A 23126-nucleotide genomic window follows, 5' to 3' on the forward strand; every position below is an offset into this window, starting at 1 on the left:
GCTACTTAGCGGTCATCCTGACCTGGCCCTCAGAGACAGAAGACTCCAGTAATCTTGATCTCAATGCCTGGAATGTGCCATTAGTGAGTATACCCTGCCAAGTGGTGCCATCTCAGTCCTGGACCCTTGTAAGTGGGCCTAAGGTGCTCTGCCAGGTTTTGTGAATCCAGTGGAATTTATGCATCTTCGCTGCTTCTAAGCATAACTCTGAGCAGAACCAATGTTTGCCATGCTGCTTGGATCAGTACCGCGACAAAGAGCTGCATTGCGTCCCAGCCCAATGACGCATCAGGACTGCTAATGTGAGACACATTCTTGGTGCTGGACTTCTCATCTCTCATCGACGGCAGCCTCGAATACAATGCCGAGCGGAGCACCACAGCCTCTTAGCTCCTCAGTACAGAGGCATGGCTCTAACTGTGCAACGCTTCCTTGAAAATCGAATTTGCATGCAAGCCCTCATCAATGGTATCATCAATGACCTTGCAGGACCTTGCACCGCAGCATTGCTGCACCTCAGAACCGATGCATCCCTTCAGCGAGGCGATGCATTTCTGACTCAGAAACACACAATGCTGTGCAAACCAGGATTTAAGGTACTTTTGTCAGCAGGCCTAACTGGGTCCCTGTAGCCAGCCCACGCTCCATCGTTGTTGGCTTTAAATAGTGACTTTGTCCCAGTCTGGTGCAACCGGATATCCACAGTTGGTGCTTAGTGAGTTTTAATGCTATTTTAGCTGAAATGTTACAACCTGCATATCTCCATTGATTGGATTTTTGTTGAGGGATCCTTTTATGGAGTCTTTTCACTCTGTTACTGTTTGAAGTGTTGCACAAATACTTTACACATTGCCTCTGAGGTAAGCCTGACTGCTCTGTGCAATCTATCCATTCGTCTTTATTCGATCTCCCGAAGGAAGATCATAAAAGATACATACAATAAAAAGAATTATGCAATATAAGACACATATGTTAAGTATGTAAAGTGTCTGTGCTACATTTTAAATCCAAGCACAGACAAACTAAAAAGACAATAAAAGGGGTAAAAAGTAAGATGGCAAGGACAAAAATGTAAATGTTTTGAACTTGTATAGCGCACAGCTACCCGCAGTGGGTTTCCAGGCGCTTGCTTAGGGAACCCGTCCTGGTATTCCCCTGTGAGATAACCCCGGCAGGGTATCCACAAGGTGAAAGCCAGGCATCCCGCCGCGAGGGGCCGTTGTGGAGATTAAGCAAGCTATTGCCCAGAGTCGCAGAGTGTGAACCCGTGAGTCGAGAAGGCACCGGAGTGAGAATTATCGAGTCCGTGGAATTTTTTAGCCCAAGACCCACCGAGGCGGGGAATTGAACCCTGGTCCAGGGCCAATCTCAGCTTCCGGGTCTGCCGCCTCTAACCCCTGAGCCACACTTATAATGTACGCCTTACAATACAAGACCGCAACACTTTTTAAAATGGAAAAAAGAAACTATTTCATCAAAACAATATGCTCCTTCTTTTAGCTAAGACACACGCCAAGAAGCTAGCAACTGCACGGCATATACATTGGTCATTGAGTTGCAGCAGGTAAAATAGGGCGGCTTTACATTTCAAAAATGTATATCTACGTAATAAGGGTAATAAAAATGTCCTTGTGTAGGCAAATAAAATTGACAAAAGAAGACAAAGTGTAAGATAGTTTGGTTTGAATATTCATCACATGGACAAGTACAAATAGAATCTGAAGAATACTGGCAGAGGGGAAAACAAATTAGCCAGAAGAAGGAGCTTAACCTGAACCTTGCCAGCACTGTTCTCTCACACATATTAATCATGTATAATAAGTTTGGGGCAGTATTTTGCATCATTTGAATGATGCAGTAATCTCAGACTGCAGGCTTGGTCACTTCTGTTAGTTCTCTAGTTGCTTGTTTATGCTTAAAAAACAGTCTAGGACTGAGTTTCTATCTTTCTTCATGATTATGTCAGGGTGCTCAAACAGGCGGGCACATCCCAACACCAAGAAACTCTGATCGATATACTTTAACCAGGGGATGGCCGAGCCTTGCTCACAGGATAAGCAATCTCTAATGACTGCCAGATTAAGTTCAGCTATTTCTTGTACCAAATAGAACACCAAAGGGCCAAGGTTAAGGCATTAATAGTGTCTTGAGCATAACCCAAGACCAAGTCCAAATGCAGCGGAGAAATGCGGGGTAGAGGGAGGGACACCAAGTAACCAGCAATAAAATCTATTCTCTTCCATGTGCATTAGAAGGGCATCCCTATATCCCCAAATATCCATTCCATATGTCAAGATTGGCAAGCATTTCGGAATATAGATCTCTAGAATCGGTGCAATGTTTTTTTTGCCGATGGACATGGCAAGCGAGGAAGTGGTACCAACAGCTTGAGTAAAACACATTATCCTATTTTTGATACAGGTAGACCAAGTACAGCCATCATCAAAGTCCAAACCCAGGTAAGGGAAGGAACTAACCCTGTCTAATGTTTAGCCAGCCAGTTTGAAGGTGCATTTTTTCGTATTTCTGGGTTCGCAGACCATAGTAAAGATTTTCTTAAGATTGTCTCCGAACCCAGCTCTTTCATGAAGTTGACATAACTAAATATAAGACTCTTAAGGCTGTTGGCCGTCCTTGCCAGGAGCACAGCATCATCAGCATATAGAAGTGCTGGAACTGACTTTTTCTCCACACACTGCACGTCTGCCCCAACGGATACCAGAGTTTTTTCCAGATCATTTGTGTAAAGGAGGAAAAGAATTGGGGCGAGCACGCATCCTTGGAGCAACCCTAGCTTAATACTAAACGATTCTGTGCATTAATTAGCACTAGAATACCTAACTGTTGCCGTAAGATCATGGTGAAGAAGTCTTAAAAATGAAACTCACCCCTTGGTGATGCCCATATTCTCTAAAATAGACCACAGCTTTGTTCCAGATATGTAGTTGATGCCTCTTGACAGGTCTATAAAAGCCAACTGTGTAGAGACTCCTTTAGCAGAATGTAAGTCGATACTTTGCATGATTTTAGTGCAATGTTTTTACTTAGCATAAACCATTACTTTGCAAGTTTTAACTGTGCATGTATTTATAACGCAAATGGTTATAAATGTGCTATGGTTTATGCTAATTAAAAACATCACACTAAAGTCATCCTTACACTACTTAAACACCACTATACTACCCTAAACCCTAATACACTAGCCCCTTCACGACCATCCCCGTCCCCCTGCCTTGACCCTACACTCTAACACTACACTTCACGACCCCCCCAACACTACCCTAAACCCTAAAACACTACCCTACACTATATAAACACCACACCACTACCCTAAACCCTAAAACACTACCCCCTGCATGACCCTCACCCTTCCCCAGTCCTCTCCCTACACTATAACAGTACCCTGCACGACACCCCAAGACTACCCTAAACCCTAAAACACTACTCTACACTACACAAACACCACAACACTATCCTAAACCCTAAAAGACTACCCCCTGCACAACCCTCCCCTGACCCCCGTCCTGTCCCTACACCCAAACACTACCCTGCACCACACCCCAACACTACCCTAAACACTAAAACACTACAATACACTACACTAACACCACAACACTACCCTAAACCCTAAAACAATACCCCCAGCATGACACTGCCCCTACCCCCAGTCCGTACCCTACACTAAAACACTACCCTGCACGATCCCCAACACTACCCTAAATCCTAAAATACTACCCTACACTACACAAACACCACACCACTACCCTAAACCCTAAAACACTAGCCCCAGCACGACCCTGCCCCTACCCCCAGTCAGGTTCCTACACTGAAACACTACCCTGCACAACCCTCCGACACTACCCTAAACCCTAAAATACTAACCTACACTAAACAAACACCACATCACTACTCCCCAACACTACCCTTCATGACCTCAGACACTACCCTAAACTCAAATACACTACACTACACTACTCAAACCAAACCCTACAACCTAAAAGACTACCACTGCAATACCCAGAAAACCTACACTTACCTCTCTCTCCTCCGTGGTTCCTTTCTTCTGCGGCTTCCAGTGACATCAGATCTGCACGTCGTTGTTTGGAAACGAAAGTGCCTTCCAAACAACGATGTGGATAGAGCATACCATTACAACTCATGTGTTGTAACAACGCTTGCGATGTAACAACTTGCATTCTAATGGTACGCGTTGTAACATCGGAAGCGTATTAACGCTTGCGAAGTAATGGTATGCACACTAGCAGCAACCGCATACTAATGGCTGTTTACCCCTTTAGCATTCTTATATTTGGCCACAATGAAGTGAAGGTTGAGGCACTGCTCAATAGTCCCAATCCCCTTTCTGAACCCATACTGGCATGGGGCGAGTATTCTATTTTTATTAGTCCAGTTGAGTAAGCGATCTAGGACTAATCTCCCATTAATTTTGGCTGTGGAATTCAGGAGGGATATTGGGTTATAACATTTAATGTTGTGCACATTACCTTTTTTAAAGATAGGTTATGTTATGTTGTGTTATGTTATAAAGTACTTCTCAAGCGCACGTTCACCAAACGGTTTCTTGGCGCTGGAGTGGAAGTAAGGCAGCAACAGAGGGGTAAGCCTAATTGTCATATGCCTGGGAGAACAACCATGTCTTCAGCTGTCTTCTAAAAGGTGCGTAAGAGGTGACCGACCTCAGCTCCACGGGGAGCGAGTTCCAGAACTGAGGAGCTAAGACTGCAAATCGGAAGCCACCATGTTTCTTGCGTTTAAAAGTAGGAGTGACTAATAGATTCAGATGGGAAGATTGTAGATTACGAGGGAGGACATATTGTAGAATCTTGCAAGAGATGAAGGTTGGACTGTTGCCGTGAAGAGCTTTAAAAATCGTGCATCCCATCTTAAATAAGCCACACATAGCCACAGGAGCTAATGGAGGCTTTTCATCAGTAGTCTGACATAATGCCATTTAGGTTGGTGAAAGATCAGTCTAGCAGCCTGATTCTGGACTAGCTGGAGGCATCTAATTTGGTAAGCCGGGATGCCTACGTAGTGTGAATTGGCACAGTCCAGTCGGGAGATGACCAAGGCCTGGATCACTATGGTCAGAGCTTCCAGAGACAGTAATCTGCTAATCTTCTTAGTTTTACACAGTTGGAAAAACCCAGCAGAAACTACTGAGCTGATCTGGGCCTTCATCAATAGGTCATTGCTTACCACTATACCCAAACATTTGGCTGAGCTAACAGGAAGGGGAGGGTTGCCCAGGGTAGAAGTCCAAAGTTGGTGTTCCATGGATTAGCAAATCCTCCAGTGAGGATCAGCTCGGTCTTATCAGGGTTGAGCTTCAGTTGATTTTCATTCATCCACCCACTTATGAAGGTTATAGTGCCTCGAAAATGTGACACAGAAGATGGAAGGAGATCAATGTTGAAGTCCAGTTGAAGATCATCCGCGTAATTATATGCCCCAACTTTCCTTTCCCGCGAAGAAGAGATTAGAGGAAGGAGGTACAGGTAAAAAGCAGCGGCGAAAGGGAGGAGCCCTGGGGAACCCCACAGGTCAGGTCCATTTTCTTAGGAGAGAATTTGGCGAGACGTACCATTTGAAACAGGTTACTAAGGTCTAAAGGGAGGTCTATAAAAAAGGGCGCAAGTGAAAGATGACTGGGGGATTTCCAGTTTAAGAACTAAACTGTCGACAGAAGGCAGACCGGTAACCCCTTATATCTTAAACTGGTGATCCTTATGAAGGATAGCTGCAACCCCACCCCCCTCTTTCCCTGGGGAGCGATTAGCTTGCAGGATGTAGTAATTAGAGAGGGAGGTGGGGAATCTCTACCCAGGTCCTGCTAAAAGCAGGGGAAAATAGAACCAAAATACAACCAAGATAAAAAACTGGAGATTTTAAAAACAGAGCACTCGTAGCAGCGCGCTCCAGCAAAGTGGTGATAGCAGTACCTGACCAATGTCCAAAAGACCGAGTCCGCCTAAATAGGCGTTCCTTTGAGCCGAGCGAGCGTCGATACGCTCCAAGATGGCGCCCGCCAAAAACGCCAAAGCCCCAATCCAAAATGGCGCCTAAAGCTGCGAAACAGGACCACCCTCGGGACCCGGACCCGCCAAACGGCTGTGCGTTTTTCAATTTTTATGTGCGGCAAGAGGGAGGTGGGGAATCTCCACCCAGGTCCAGCTAAAAGCAGGGGAAAATAGAACCAAAATACAACCAAGATAAAAAACTGGAGATTTTAAAAACATAGCACTCGTAGCAGCGCGCTCCAGCAAAGTGGTGATAGCAGTACCTGACCAATGTCCAAAAGACCGAGTCCGCCTTAAATAGGCGTTCCTTGGAGCCGAGCGAGCGTTGATACGCTCCAAGATGGAGCCCGCCAAAAACGCCAAAGCCCCAATCCAAAATGGCGCCTAAAGCTGCGAAACAGGACCACCCTCGGGACCCGGACCCGCCAAACGGCGGTGCGTTTTTCAATTTTTATGTGCGGTAAGAGGGAGGTGGGGAATCTCTACCCAGGTCCTGCTAAAAGCAGGGGAAAATAGAACCAAAATACAACCAAGATAAAAAACTGGAGATTTTAAAAACAGAGCACTCGTAGCAGCGCGCTCCAGCAAAGTGGTGATAGCAGCCCTGACTGAGGAAGGCAGTACGCATTGTGTGACCTTGCAAACAAGTTAACTAGAACCACTAACTCCCAACCTCAATTGTCCAAACAATCAACAAACTGACCCACAGTTGGGAATATCCCTGTGGCATATTGGAATACAAACCTATATCTAAGGAGAGTGTGTAGGGGGCAATTGGCATACCGTGATCAGATACAGTACATCCAAAAATCAGCTCGCCATCAAGGTGGTACAGCGACCCATTGCAGCTTAGTGATAGTCAGTAATATAAGAATCTACTCCACCCAGTCCCAAGCATTTGCTGTCACAGTAAATAAATAGCTGGCGTTGCTCACCACTATCTTCAATTTGGCTGGGAAGAGTAGCGAGTAGGCCAGTCCCGCCAGTTTCAAGCATTTCTTTACTGCCAGGAAGGAGGCCCTACGTCATTAGATGGCTAGAGTGTAATCTGGGAACAGGAATATATATATGTTGTCATAGAATAATGGCTCTGTGGCCCTACAGCTCTTTGAATGGCATTTTTATCCCTGTAGTTCATAAGTCTGGCAACCACCGGCCAGGGAGCCACTTGTGGTGGCGGTCACCGTGCCGCCACTCGATGGGCATGCTCCACAACGTGCTGAGCTTATAGTTTCAAAGGTGCCACTGCTTGCGCCAACCATGTTTCAAAAAATAGCACAGGGTTGGACCCTTACTCCCCTTTGGGGATGCCCATCAAATGCAGATGAGAGATAGCACTCTGATGATAGTGCTGGAACTATATCTGCACTTGTGCTATCTGTAGTACAGAAGGGGCCGCACAATTGTCTGTGTCCCCTTCTGCAATATCAAAGTGCCCTCACACAAACACACTTTGCTCCCCTGGGGTACTTTGTACAATATAGCCCCTGTAATAATTTGTTTCTGCTAAGTAGAATCAATGGCATGGGTACACATGGCAACTGTGGGTGCATACGTGGAAGAGTCTCTCACTGAATTTCAATTTAATTTATATTGCATTCGATTTATCAAAAAAATGTCTATAAATGATAAAGCAAAAATGTAGTGTATGGCATGCAAAATGTATAACATAAATGGAAAAAATATTGGCAGAATTCAGGATGAAAATTGCATAACACAGCTTAGTTTCTTTTACGTTTGAGAATGTATGGAGGAAGGTGAAATTAAACCAAAGTTTCGGATATGAAGTCAGCTGGTGAGGAATTGTTTTCCTGACTTGTCATGTGGGCCAGTTTTACCAGAAACCTAGGGCAATAATCCCTTCTTCTCTCTTCAATATGCACTCATCTTTCAGCTGCAGACCAGTATCCAATACTGGTATAGAACATGACTCTAGTTAGGGCCTTATTCATGGCAACTAGTTAGTTGGACAACCAGGTTATAGGGCCAGAGTAAAGGAAGAAGAGTTCACAGAAAAGTTTGGGGCAACATTTTGCTTGCTTGAGTGTACTGCCTGCATTTCTGCGGCTGGAGAATGCATACCCACACAATGACAAGTGGGAGGATGGAGACTGGAATACCCTTTGAAATGTTATGAGGACCTTTTACCAAGGGGTTTCTCATCCAGGATACTACTATTTGATGGTTAGTAGGGTAGAAGAAGTGTGCCTAGAGATTCTATTGCTAAAGGTGAGCACATTTCAAGGCAGGGCCTGCCTTTTTCTATGTCCTTATTGCTATTTCAGGAAAGAGGCTGATGGATGGTAGCCAGGTGAAGAGACTTCAGACTTCACTATGCCAGTGTATTAGATACTGCTGCTTTGAGTCAGCATCATAACTACGTGTTGTGAAAGACATTAACTTCAACAAAGGCTATGTGGTATCTGCATTTTTGCTTGTACTACAGTCAAAGAAGACATCAACAAAGGAACACCTTAGGTAGTAGATCCACGCCCTGTCTGGAAAATTAGTATAATGGTTACGTCCAAAAAACGGTTATGTAGTTTCCAGTTCCTCTTGACCATGAAAGAGAATGTTTTGCAGAGTACTCACAGAGGTGCTATGATGCAGGCCTGGTATCTGCATGTCACCCAGTCTCACAGAGGTGAGTCTGTATAACCAGAAGTCTTTAAAACTAGCTTGAGAAGCTGTGGGTCCGCCTAGCACTAGGAAGACTGTATGCCTGCTCTGAGAGTGAAGGAGAGAGCTTAGGCCTAGCCATACTGGAGGAGAGGCTGTTCAGGAGGAGAAGGCCAGCTATGTTCCCAGCTGTGGAGTGACCAAAAAAAGCCGAATGACACTGGAAACCAAGCCTGTGCTGTCTGAAGTTGTGTGATGTCAACCGTTTCCCTGCGCGACTCATGTGTGAAATTGCATCAAGAAACTACAAGACAGCCAACGGTGTGCTATCCAGCAGTCTTGCAGTGTGCCTGAGGCACTTGTCCAGGTGCTGCCCAATTTGTGGTACATCCTGTGAGAGCCATCATCACTGCTGTAGTGGTACATGGAGTCTGCAACTGACAAAGCCATACATTCACCATACTGGCTTATCATGCTGTTCATTCAAGTCTGCCCCCTCCCAAACCTTCTGTAACTCTTTGAACTCTTTCTTCATTGATAAAATCCTAAAAATAAAGTCCAGTATCCCGGCTTGCAAAAACCTGGACTCTAGTCTGCACATCATTCGAAATCTCAGCACCTTTAAGCAATTCCCTAAAATCTGTGAACATACCTTTGTGAATCTTCTCTCTAAAGTTAAATCTGGCTCCCACACTGACTGCTGCCCTCCCAGCTTTTTGAAAGAATTTTTTACTGCCCTCCCCAGTCCTGCCCTTCATCTCCTAAATTAATTATTGTCTCAGGGTATTGTCCCTGCAACGTTTAAAAAGGCAATTGTTATCCCCCTCTTGAAGAAGCCCGACGCCGATCCACAAGTCTTATCTAACTATCGACCAATCTCTCTACTTCCTTACATAGCGAAGGTTTTGGAAGAGTATGTCACAAGCTGTCTCACTGACTTTCTGGAAGAATCTGAATTTCTGGATTCTCATCAAGCAGGGTTCCGCCCAGCCCATTCCACTGAGGCGGTAATCCTCACAGTATTGGACACTCTCCGCGGCAGGGTCGATGGTGGCTCATCACAGGCTCTTGTCCTGCTTGACCTCTCCGCGGCCTTTGACATGGTCGACCATAATCTTTTGGTCGACCGGGCCAGAGACGCGGGAATCATGGGCCCTGCTTTGGGCTGGAAAATCGTTCGCAGGCAGCCTGCACAGCACCGTTCACCGCCCCCAGAATCAGTATCCCCTGCGGAGTTTCCCAGGGCTCTCACTTTCTCCTTTGTGGAGGAACAGCAATCATCTTAAGCTTAATCCAGACAAGACAGAGCTGGTTCTGACTGGTGGTATTGCCAAAAACCCTTGGGTCCCTCACTTTTGGCCCAGGGAAAAGGGTCAATCCCCTTTTCCCTATAACTCGGCTAATCATCAGTCAGGATCGCACAATAAAGCCACAGATAGGGTCAGTGATCTCTACCTGTTTTTACCATCTCAGGAAAATAAAAAAGATCTGCAGATTTCTCACCTACGTAGCCCGGACTCAGCTGATTATCACCATGGTCATGTCCCATATTGACAAGACACCTCACTCTATTTCGGCATTCCCCTCTATCTATCCAAACACCTACAGTTGGTTCAAAATCAGGCAGCTCCCCTGCTTGCTGACCAAACTAGGCACCATCATGTCACTCCTCTCTTGAAAAAACTTCACTGGCTTTCAATAGTCCAGCGTTGTGCCTTCAAGGTTGGGTGTCTTATTTTTAAATCACTCAAACGGAGAAGCCCCAAATTTGTGAACGACCTGATTAATGAGCATGTTCCCTCACACAATCTTCAGTCAGCACACAAGTTACTCTTGTCCACCGCCTCTTTTAAACTGAAGCGCACTGGAGGTGCTAGGTTTGCTATTTTGGCCCCCAAGTTCTAGAATTCTCTTCCCTCTGCAATACACCTTTGTTCCAATCTTCTTAGTTTCAGAGGTCTCCTTAAGACCTGGCTCTTTCGTCAAGCCTTTTAACATGCATTAGAACTTGGGTATCTTTCAAAGTAGCGCCATGAAACCTCCCCGGTGTATGTGCGCTTTTAAATGTATTTTAACATACATAACATAACATAACATAACATAACATAACATAACATAACATAACATAACATAACATTTGAGTGGCCTTAAGGATGTGGGAGTCTGCCACCTGATGTCCAAACTCAACTCAACTCTATTTTACTCCAGTGTACAACACTGTATTACAGTCTATACTAGTGCACACCACAGTAGTTTACTCTATGCCACTGTACACAACTCTACTCCACTCCGACACGCTATGCCCCTCCACACCACCACAGAATACTCCACTGTATGCTACTCCACTGTCCAATACTGTACTCCAGTGTATGTCAATGTTGAGCACTGTAGTCCACTGTATGCCACTCTACCACACTTTACTCTGCTCTCTTTCACTCCCTCTACACCACACCGTCCCAATTTATTCCATGCTTCTCAATGACACATTACTCCACTGTATTACTCTACTCCACTCTATGCCACTCCATGCCATTCCATGCCACTCAGCTCTAAGAAATTATATGCAACTCCACTGTACCACACTCCACCACACTGTACTCTACTCAACATTACTTTACTCTACAAGACTAGACTTTATGCCACTCCTCTCTATGAGTTTTCTAGACTATATGACATGCCACACCACTCCACTCTATGACACTTTACTACACTCTATGCTATGTACTCTATGGCACTGTACCGTATGGCATGGCACTCCACTCTATGACACTCTATTTCACTCCACTCAATGCTGCTTGACTATACAGTGCTCTACTATACTCTAATCAACTCCACTATACAACACTATACTACGCTCTATGCCACTGTACAACACTATACTACATTGTATGCCCCTACACTCCACTGTACAACACTCTACTCCAATCTGTTCCACTTTACAAAACTCTACTTTATGCTAATCTACAACACTCTAAGACACACTACGCAACTTCCTCTGGGCCACTCCATCCCACTTTACTCCACTCTACACTGTGACACACTACTTCACTCTACTCTATGACACACTACTCGCATATACTTCACTCTACTGTATGCCAATGCACTCTACTCCACTCTATACAACTCCACTCTACCAAACTCTACTACACTGAACAGTGTAGAGTACGCCACTCCACTTTACTCCCCGCTATGACACTCGACTACACTGAACGACACTCTGCGCCACTTCACTCTGCCATACATACCCCCACTCTATAGCATTCCACTGTACACTAGTGTAATCTAGTTTATTACTTTAATATCCACGCATATGTATGTGTGTCTTTTTATATACAAATATATTTATATAGTGCTAAATAATTAGTGAAATGTATTTACTTTACATATTAATTTTATATATTACTACTTTTTACTACTTTAAACTGTATGCATATGACTAAAGTTAGATTTTGGGATCCTATTACTGTCTACAATATTTTTTTAATATTTTGACACAATCTTCATTTTTATAGGAACACAATATTGTGGCAAACAATATTTTTAACACAATATTTTTGTTAACAATATTGTTCACCATAAAAATGTATCATCGAACCCAACTTCCAGGGATGTGGCCCAATGGCCATCAGATAGGGGCCTGAAATGATGAATACTTAGGTCTTCCTATTGAGTGCTAAATTCAATTTGATCTGTCTTGAGGCACACTAGAGGAAGTTTGTTTATGAGGGCTATTGAAGGAAGCTTTGCGTAATCTGCATATCGTGATGTTTCATAAACTGAGGCACTAGCTTAGAACTACAAGAGTTGTTTTCACACTAACAGGTGACACAAGTGAACTTATTTCAATGCACCAGAGCTTGAATGTGAAAGACAGGTTGTAGCCTTGCACAACCCAATACATGGTTGGAGTTGTGTCTGGCTTTTTGGTTACTAACCGTCAGCAGCAGCTGGTGCCAACATAAAATGGTGTGGCAGCGCGGGGGCGAATAATTTTAAAAAGCACTTACCTGCTAGTCCCGCTGCCGCTCCCACTACCTGCTACCTCTGTGCTTCTCTCTTCCCGAAGTCCCTGGTCCAGCACAGGCTCCCAAACTCCCCACCCAATCCAGGCACTGCTCTGATGCTATGAGAGCAGCACCTGGATTGGTCTCAGCGGCCTGGTTAGGTGCTCACTAGACTTGGAGCCTATGTCATTTCACCACCGAGCTGTACATACAGCTGGCTTAGAGAAATCTAAGTGCGTATGTCCATTTGGATGGCCTAAGATGGGGGATGAAACTGGCATGTCACATTCATGTGCCCTCCACTCCTCCCAGGCACGGCACCGTCACAAAAGGATTGCTTGGTCCACCTCTAGACTCAACAGCGTTGGCTACCAGTGAAAACTAAAACGATAATAAAATTGTTTTATTATCATTTTATTTCCTTATCTGCAGTGGGGGGGTTCTCCTCCTCTATTACAGATGAGCCGCCCCTGCTAACAGTCCCTAAACAGGGATTCAGAGACACAGTGGTGACTTGAGAGCCCAGCGTTGTTCTTTTCAATATTATATACAAACACTGCACTAAGAGGAATGCTTTTATGGCATCTCTAACAGAATATCGGAAATAAATATGGTATGGACAGAATCTAATGTCAAAAATATCAAGGATGAAACTATTGAGAAGGTAAATGCAAATAGGTAAGTATAAATTGACTATTCTTAACTCCAAGTCTATGTACTTTGATGCTATATGGTATTGTAAAGGTACATATATGTGGAGTTATATATAGTCAAACTTTGCTTACCTATAGACACCTACCCTTATGATATTTTTGTCCTCAATATTCTTGATAGGGTGGTAAATAGAGAGGCGCCCCCGGACCAAAGGGACAAGGCTCCATGTAAGACTAAAAAGTCGAAAGAAATCTCCTTTTGGGACTTCAATCAACCACAACTTTGTTTCTACAAACATTTGTTCAAACATTCACCGGATTGGACACAGACCTAATTCCATAACAACCGCAACACTGATCAAGTCAAATACCATATAAATTGCCAGATTGTTCAGATCTTTTATTGAAAATCTTTACACATTATATTTAGGGCAACAAATAAAATGTATGAAAGCTGTACAAAAGTGAACCAAATCGCTTGAAATCATCAATTAAAAAACATATATATTACATAAAAATGACCAAGATTCATACAAAATAGAAAGATTTTTTCACATAGAGGAAGGAACCACTTGTGTAATGGAATAAAAAGTGTGAAAAATATTGTAATCTGCTATAAAAATGCAACTTGAATTGGTCAGTGGCTAAAAGGTAACCCTTGAAAAGTAGGGGATACCAGATATTACAGCATTGCAGGAGCCTTAATATTTAATTTCTCCTCAGTAAAATATGGTGGAAAACACAGGGAAGGGTGCTATTTGGCAGGAAAATACAGTGCTGACTCAGAAGGCCATGTCAAATTGAATCCTGGTAAGAACTAACCCGAGAAACATAGGGGATACCAAATCGTATATAGCTCTTATGAGGCATTACAATCGGTATCTCCTAAAGGAACCACATGTAAAAGCTTGCGGAATTAAATCACAAATGTGACAATTGACTGTAGTCTGCTATCAAATAAAAGATAACTTGAAGTGGTCAACGGCTAAATGGTAGCCCATAAAATGTAGAGGGCATGAGATTTTACAGCAGTGCTTGACTCATAATTTTTGGTATCTCCATAGTAAACGATGTTGGGAAGTAGAAGGAAGGGTGCTATTTGGGATAGAATTACCGGGCTCAACCATCCAACATAAGAACATGTCAAAATGAATCCTGGTAGCTTCTACCCCAAGAAACAAAGGGCATAACAAATATTATAGACGGTAGAGCTCATTATATCTGGTTTCCCTTAAGGCAACCTGATGTAAAATTGTGTGGAATGATGTAAAAAATGTGGTCAATGGCTAAAGGGAAACCGAAGAAATGTAGGGGACACAAGACATTACAGCAATGCCTGGGCCATAATATTTGGTATCACCTTAGTAAATTGTGTTGGAGAGCAAAAGTAAAGGTGGTATTTGGCATAGAAATACCGTACCCACTCATCCAACATGAGATCATGTCAAATTGAATCCTGGTGGGTCCTACCCCGAGAAACACAGGGGATATCAAATATATTAGGTGGTAGAGGTCACTTTGGGTCAATTGCCTCAAAGAGTTTTGCCCATTGTGTGTCTATGGGAAAATGTGTTGATGCATATGGCCCAATGGATTTGGTATCCCCTAAGGGAACCGGACGTACAATCTTGTGGAATGATGTAAAAACTGCGAAAAGATACTGTTGTCTGCTATCAAATAAAAGGCAACTTCAACTGTTGAACGGCTAAAGGGTAACCTGTGAAACATAGGGGATACGAGATATTACAGCAATGCGTGAGCCATAATATTTGGTATCCTCATAGTGAACGATGTTGGAATGCAAGAGGAAGGGTGCTATTTGGCATAGAAATACTTTGCTCACCCATTCTACATAAGACCATGTCCGATTAAATCCTGGAATGTTCTAACCCAAGAAACACTGGGGATACCAGATATTATAGCCAGTATAGGCCATTATATTTGGTATCCCTTAAGGAAACCAAATGTTAAATCTTGTGAAATTATGTAAAAAATTTGAAAAGTTACTGTAGTCTGCTATCAAATAAAAAGCAACTTCAAGTGGTCAATGGCTAAAGGGAAACCCATGAAACATAGGGTACACCAGATATTACAACAATGCATGAGCCATAATATTTGGTATACCCATTGTAAATGATGTTGAGAAGCAAAAGGAAGGGTCCTATTTGTGATAGAAACACTGCACTCCCATCCAACATAGGACGTTGTCAAATTGAATCTTGGTATGTTATAACCCGAGAACCACAGGGGACACCAAATATTATAGGCTGTAGAGGTCGTTATATTTGGTATCCTCTTAGGAGTGCAGTATAAAATGTGAATAGATACTGTAGTCTGCTAACAAATAAAAGGCAACTTCAACTGTTCAATGTCTAAAGGGTAGCCCATGACATTTGGGGGATATGATATATTACAGCAATACATGAGCCATAATATTTGGTATCCCCATAATAATCGATGTTGGAAAGAGATGGAAGGGTGCTATTTGGCATAGAAATATTGTGCTCACCTGTCCAACACAAGACCATGTCAAACACAGGGGATACCAAATATTATAGCTGGTATAGTCCATCACACATGGTATCCCCTAAAGGAAATGTATGTAAAATGTTGTGGAATGCAAACAGCTACTGTAGTCTGCTATCAAATAAATGTCAACCTCAGCCGGTCAATGGCTGAATGGTAGCCCAAGAAATGTAGGAGATAGGATATATTACATCCATGTGCGAGCCACAATATTTGGTATCCCCACAGTAACCAATGTTGGAAAGCAAAAGTAATGGTGCTATTTGGCATAGAAATACTGTGTTCACCCATGCAACATAAGGCAAAGTCAAATTGAATCCTGATAACTTCTCCCGAGAAACACTGGGGATACTAAATATTATAGGCTATTATAGTTGGCATCCCCTAAGGGTACAGACACAAAATCCTGTGGAATGATGTACAAAAATGTGAAAAGATACTGTTCTCTGCTAACAAACAAAAGTCAATTTCAGCTAGTCAATAACTAAAAGGTAACCCATGAAACATAGGGGATACAAGATATTAAAGCAATGCATGACCCATACTATTTGGTGTCCCCATGGTAAATGATGTTGGAAAGCAAAAGGAAGGGTGCTATTTGGTATAGAAATACTGTGCTCCCCAATCCAACATAAAGCGAGGTCAAACTGAATCCTGGTAACTTCTAACCTGAGAAACACTGAGGATACCAAATATTGCAGCCGGTAAAGGTGATAATATAAATTATCCTCCAAAGGAACCAAATGTAAAATCTTGTGCAATGATTTAAAAATATGAAAAGGTACTGTAGTCTGTAATAAAATAAAAAGCAACTTCAACTGATCAATGGCTAAAGGGCAACCCGTGAAACAAAGGGGATACAAGATACTACAGCAAAGCATGAGCCATAACATTTGGTATCCCCATAGTAAATGATGTTGGAAAGCAAAAGGAAGGGTGCTTTTTAGAAAAGAAACACTGTGCTCACCCATCCAACATAAGACCATGTCAAATTAAACCCTGGTAAGTTCCAACCCAAGTAACACATGCAATACCAAATATTATAGGCCATATTTAGTATCCCCTATGGGTACCGGATGCAAAATCTTGTGGAATGATGTACAAAGTGTGAAAAGACACTGTAGTCTGCTATCAAAGAAAAGGGAATTTCAAATGGTCAATAGGTAAAGGATAACAAATGACACATAGGGGATACGAGATATTACAGCAATGTGTGAGCCATAATATTTGGTATCCCCATTGTAAATGATGTCTGAAAGCAAAAGGAAGGGTGCTATTTGTGATAGAAATATTGTTCTCCTCCATCCAACATAAATTAATGTCAAATTAAATCCTGGTTGCTTCTAACCCGAGAATCTCTGGGGATACCAAATATTATAGGCCATCTAGTCTATTATATTTTGGTATCCCCTAAGGGTACCGGATGCAAAATCTTGTGCAATGAAGTACACAATGTGAAAAGATAATATAGTCTTCTATCATATAAAAGGTGAATTCAATTAGTTAATGGCTAAGGGGTAACCCACGAAACATAGGGGATACGAGATATTATGTCAATGCATGAGCCATAATATTTGGTATCCCCTTAGTAAATGATGTTGGAAAGCAAAAAGAAGGGTGCTATTTGGTATGGAAATGCTGTGCTCCTCTATCCAACATAAGAGGGGGCCAAATAGAATCCTGGTAACTTCTAACCCGGGAAACGCTTGGGATACCTACTTTTATAGGCTGTATAAGCTAGTATAGTTGGTATCCCCTAAGGGTACGCATGAAAAATCTTGTGGACTGATGTATAAAATGTGAAACGATTCTGTAGTCTGCTATCAAACAAAAGGCAATTTCAACTATTCAATGGCCCAAGGTAATCCATGAAACATAGGGGATACGAGATATTACAGCAATGCGTGAGCCATAAGATTTGGTATCCCCATATTTAATGATGTTGGAAAACAAAAGGAATGATGCTCTTTTGTATAGGAATAATGTTCACCCCAATCTAATATAAGGCATAGTCAAATTGAATCCTTGTAACTTCTAACCGGAGAAACACTGGGGATACCAAATATTATAGGTCATATAGGCTGTTAAATTTGGTATCGCCCAAGGGTACTGATACAAAATCTTGTGGAATGATGTAAAAATGTGAAAAGATACTGTAGTCTGCCATCAAATAAAAGGCAAATTCAATTGGTCGATGGCTAATGGGTAACCCATGAAACATTGGGGATACGAGATATTACAGCAATGCGTGAGACATAATATTTGGTATCCCCCTAGTAATTGATATTGGAAAGCAAAAGGAAGGGTGCTATTTCATATAGAAATACTAGGCTCCTCCATCCAACGTAAGGCGATGTCAAATTGAATCCGGGTGTCTTTGAACCCTAGAAACGTTGGGGATACCAAATATTATAGGCCGTATATGCTATTATAATTGGTATCCCCTAAGGGTACTGGAGGCATAATCTTGTGGAATGATGTACAACATGTGAGAAGATAGTCTGCTATCAAGTAAAAGGCAAATTCAATTAGTCAACGGCTAAAGGGTAACCCATGAAACAGGGGATACGAGATATTACGGCAATGTGTGAGACATAATATTTGGTATCCCCACAGTAAATGATATTGGAAAGCAAAAGGAAGGGTGATTTTTGTTGTACAAATACAGTGCTCCACCATCCAAAATAAGGCGGTGTCAAATTGAATCCTGGTAACTTCTAACCCGAGAAACACTTGGGATACCAAATATTATAGGCCGTATAGGATACTATATTTGGTATCCCCTAAGGGTACCAGATGCAAAATCTTGTGGAATGAAGTACAAAATGAGAAAAGATACTGTAGCCTGCTATCAAATACAAGGCAAACTCAATTGGTCAATGGCTAAAGGGTAGCCCATGAAACATAGGAGATACAAGTTATTATGGCAATGCTTGAGCCATAATATTTGGTATCGCCATAGTAAATTATGTTGGAAAGCAAAATGAAGGGAGCTATTTACTATAGAAATACTGTGCTCCTACATTCAACATAAGGTGACGTCGAATTGAATCCCGGTAACTTCTACCCCAATAAAACACTGGGGATACCAAATATTATATGCCGTAAAAGCTATTATAGATAGTATCCCCTAAGGGTACGGATGCAAAATCTTGTGGAATGATGTACAAAATGGCTAAACATACTGTAGCCTGCTATTAAACAAAAGGCAATTTCAACTATTCAATGGTTCAAGGCTAACCCATGAAACATCAGGGATACAAGATATTATGGCAATGCGTGAGCCACAATATTTGGTACCCCCGTTGTAAATGATGTTTGAAAGCAAAAGGAATTGTGCTATTTGGTATAGAAATACCTTGCTCCCGCGTCCAACATAAGGCGAATTGAAAATGTAATCCTGATAAATTGAATCCTGATTAATTCTCACCAAAGAAACACTGGGGATACTAAATATTATAGGCCATATAGGCTATTATAGTTGGTATCGCATAAGGGTACGGATGCAAAATCTTGTGGAATGATGTACAAAGTGTGAAAAGATACTGTAGTCTGCTATCAAACAAAATGCATTTTCAACTAATCAATGTCTCATGGGTAACCCATGAAAAATAGGGGATAAGAAATATTACAGTAATGGTTGAGCCATAAGATTTGGTATCCCTCTAGTAAATGATGTTGGAAAGCAAAAGGAAGGGTGCTATTTGGTATATGAATACTGTTCTCCCCCATCCAACATAAGGCGAAGTCAAATTGAATCCTGGTCACTTATAACCCGAGAAACACTGGGGATACCAAATATTATAGGCCGTATAAGCTATTATAATTGGTATCCCCTAAGGGTACCGGAGGCAAAATCTTGTGGAATAATGTACAAAATGTGAGAAGATACTATAGCCTGCTACCAAATAAAAGGCAAATTTAATTGGTCAATGGCTAAAGGGTAACCCATAAAACATAGGGTATACGAGATATTACGGCAATGCTTGAGACATAATATTTGGTATCCCCACAGTAAATGATGTTGGAAAGCAAAAGGAAGGTTGCTATTTGGTATAGTAATACTGTGCTCTTCCACCCAACATAAGGCATTGTCAAATTGAATCCTGGTAACTTCTATCTTGGGATACCAAATATTATAGGCCACTTAGGCTATAATATTTGGTGTCCCCTAAGTGTACAGGATGCAAAATCTTGTGGAATGAAGTACAAATGTTAATATATATTGTAGTCTGCTTGCAAATAAAAGGCAAACTCAATTGGTCAATGGCTAAAGGGTAATCCATGAAGCATAGGGATACAAGATATTACAGCAATGCGTGAGCCATAATATTTGGTATCCCCTTAGTAAATGATGTTGGAAAGCAAAAAGAAACGAACTTTTTTCTACAGAAATACTGTGTTCCCGCATATACCATAAGGCAAATTCAAATTGAATACTGTTAACTTCTAACTTGAGAAACACTGGGGATACCAAATATTATAGGCCGTATAGGCTATTATAGTTGATATCCCCCAAGGGTACGAATGCAACATCTTGTGGACTGATGTACAAAATGTGGAAAGATACTGTAGTCTGCTATCATATAAAAGGCAAATTCAATTGGACAATGGCTAAAGGGTAACCCATGAAACATAGGGGATACGAGATATTACAGCAATGCTTGACCCATAATATTTGGTATCCTCACAGTAAATGATGTTGGAAAGCAAAAGAAAGGGTGATATTTGGCATAGAAATATTGGGCTCACCCATCCAACATAAGACCATGTCAAATTGAATCCTGGTAAGTTCTAACCCGAGAACAACAGGGGATACCAAATATTATAGCTGGTGTAGCCAATTATATATGGTATCCCCTAATGGAACTGGACGTAAAATGTTGTGGAATGATGTATAAAATGTGAAAAGCTACTTTTGTCTGCTATCAAACAAATGTCAACCTCAACTGGTCAATGGCTGAACGGTAGCCCATGAAATGTAGGAGAAACTAGATATTACAGCAATGTGTGAGCCTTAATGTTTGGTATCTCAATAGTAAACAATGTTGGAAAGCAAAAGGAAGAGTGCTATTTGGTATAGAAATAATGTGCTCACCCATCCAACATAAAGCAATGTCAAATGGAATCCTGGTAACTTCTAACCCAAGAAACACTGAGGATACCAAAAACTATAGGCTTTGTAGGCTATTATATTTGGTATCCCCTAAGGGTACCGGACGCAAAATTTTGTGGAATGATAAACAATATGTAGTCTGCTTTTAAATAAAAGTAAATTTCAATGGTTAATGGCTAAAAGGGTAACACATGAAACATAGGGGATATAAGATATTAAAGCAATGCAGGGACCATAATATTTGGTATCCCCATAGTAAATTATGTTGGAAAGTAAAAGGAAGGGTGCTATTTGGTATAGAAATATTGTACTCCTCCATCCAAAATAAGGCCATGTGAAATTGAATCCTTGTAACTTCTAACCCGAGGAACGCTTGGGATGCCAAATATTATAGGCCGTAAATAGGCTATTATATTTGGTATCCCCTAAGAGTATTAGGTGCAAAATCTTGTAGGGTGATGTACAAAATGTGAAAAGATACTGTAGTCTGCTATCAAATAAAAGGCAAATTCAACTGGCCAATGGCTAAAAATGTACCCATGAAACATAGGGGATATGAGATATTACGGCAATACGTGAGCCATAATATTTGGTATCCCAATAGTAAATGATGTTGGAAAGTAAAAGGAAGGGTGCTATTTGTTATAGAAATACTGTGCTCCCCCATCCAACATAAGGTGAAGTCAAATTGAAACCTGGTAACTTCTAACCAGAGTAACACTGGGGATACCAAATATTATAGGCCATCTAGGCTATTGTATTTGGTATACCCTCAGGGTACCGGATGCAAAATCTTGTGGAATGATGTACAAAATGTGAAAATATACTGTAGTCTGCTATCAAATAAAATCCAATTTCAACTGGTTAATGGCTAAAGGCTAACACATTAAACCTAGGGGATACGAGATATAACAGCAATGCGTGAGCCATAATATTTGGTATCCCCATAGTAAATGATGTTGGAAAGCAAAAGGAAGGGTGCAATTTGGTATAGAAATACTGTGATACCCCATCCAACATAAGGCAATGACAAATTTATTCCTGGTAACTTCTAACCCGAGAAACACTTAGGATACCAAATATTGTAGCCCGTAAAGGCCATTATATTTGGTATGCCCTCAGGGAACGGATGTAAAATCTTGTGGAATGATGTAAAAGATGCTAGAAGTGATTGCTGTCTGTTATCAGACAAAAGTCAACTTCAGTTGGTTAATGGCTAAAGTTTAACCCGTGAAACATAAGGGATATAAGATATTACAGCAATGCATGAGCCATAATATTTGGTATCTCCTTAGCAAATGATTTTGGAAAGCAAAAGGAAGGGTGCTATTTGGTATAGAAATACTGTGCTCCTCAATCCAACATAAGGTCAAGTCAAATTGAAACCTGGTAACTTCTAACCAGAGAAACTCTGGGGTACCAAATATTATAGGCGGCATAGGCTATTATATTTGGTATACCCTAATGGTGAAGGATGTAAAATCTTGTGGATTGATGTACAAAATGTGAAAAGATACTGTAGTCTGCTATCAAATAAAAGGCAATTTCAACTAGTCAATGGCTAAAGGGTAACCAATGAATCATAGGGGATACGAAAAATTACAGCAATGTGTGAGCCATAATATTTGGTATCCCCTTAGTAAATGATATTGGAAAACAAAAGGGAGGGTGATATTTGGCATACCAATACTGTGCTCCCCATCCAACAAAAGGCAATGTCAAATTGAATTCTGGTAACTTCTAACCTGAGAAACACTGGGGATACCAAATACTATGGACTGGATCGGCTATTATATTTGGTATCCCCTAAGGGTACTGGATGCAAAATCTTGTGGAATGATGTACAAAATATAAAAACATACTGTAGTTTGTTTTCAAATAAAAGTACATTTCAACTGGTCAATGGCTAAAGGGTAACCCGTGAAACATAGGGGATACGAGATATTACAGCACCGCAGGAACCATAATATTCGGTATCTCCCATAGTAAGTGATGTTGGAAAGCAAAAGGAAGGGTTCTATTTGGTATAGAAATATTGTACTCCTCCATCCAACATGAGGCCATGTGAAAATGAATTCTTGTAACTCCTAACCCGAGAAACGCTCAGCATAACAAATATTAAATGGCATATAGGTTAATATATTTGGTATCCCCTAAGGGTACCGGA

The sequence above is a fragment of the Lissotriton vulgaris genome, chromosome 8 (genome assembly GCF_964263255.1).
Source record: "Lissotriton vulgaris chromosome 8, aLisVul1.2, whole genome shotgun sequence".
NCBI classification, from domain to species: Eukaryota; Metazoa; Chordata; class Amphibia; order Caudata; family Salamandridae; genus Lissotriton; species Lissotriton vulgaris.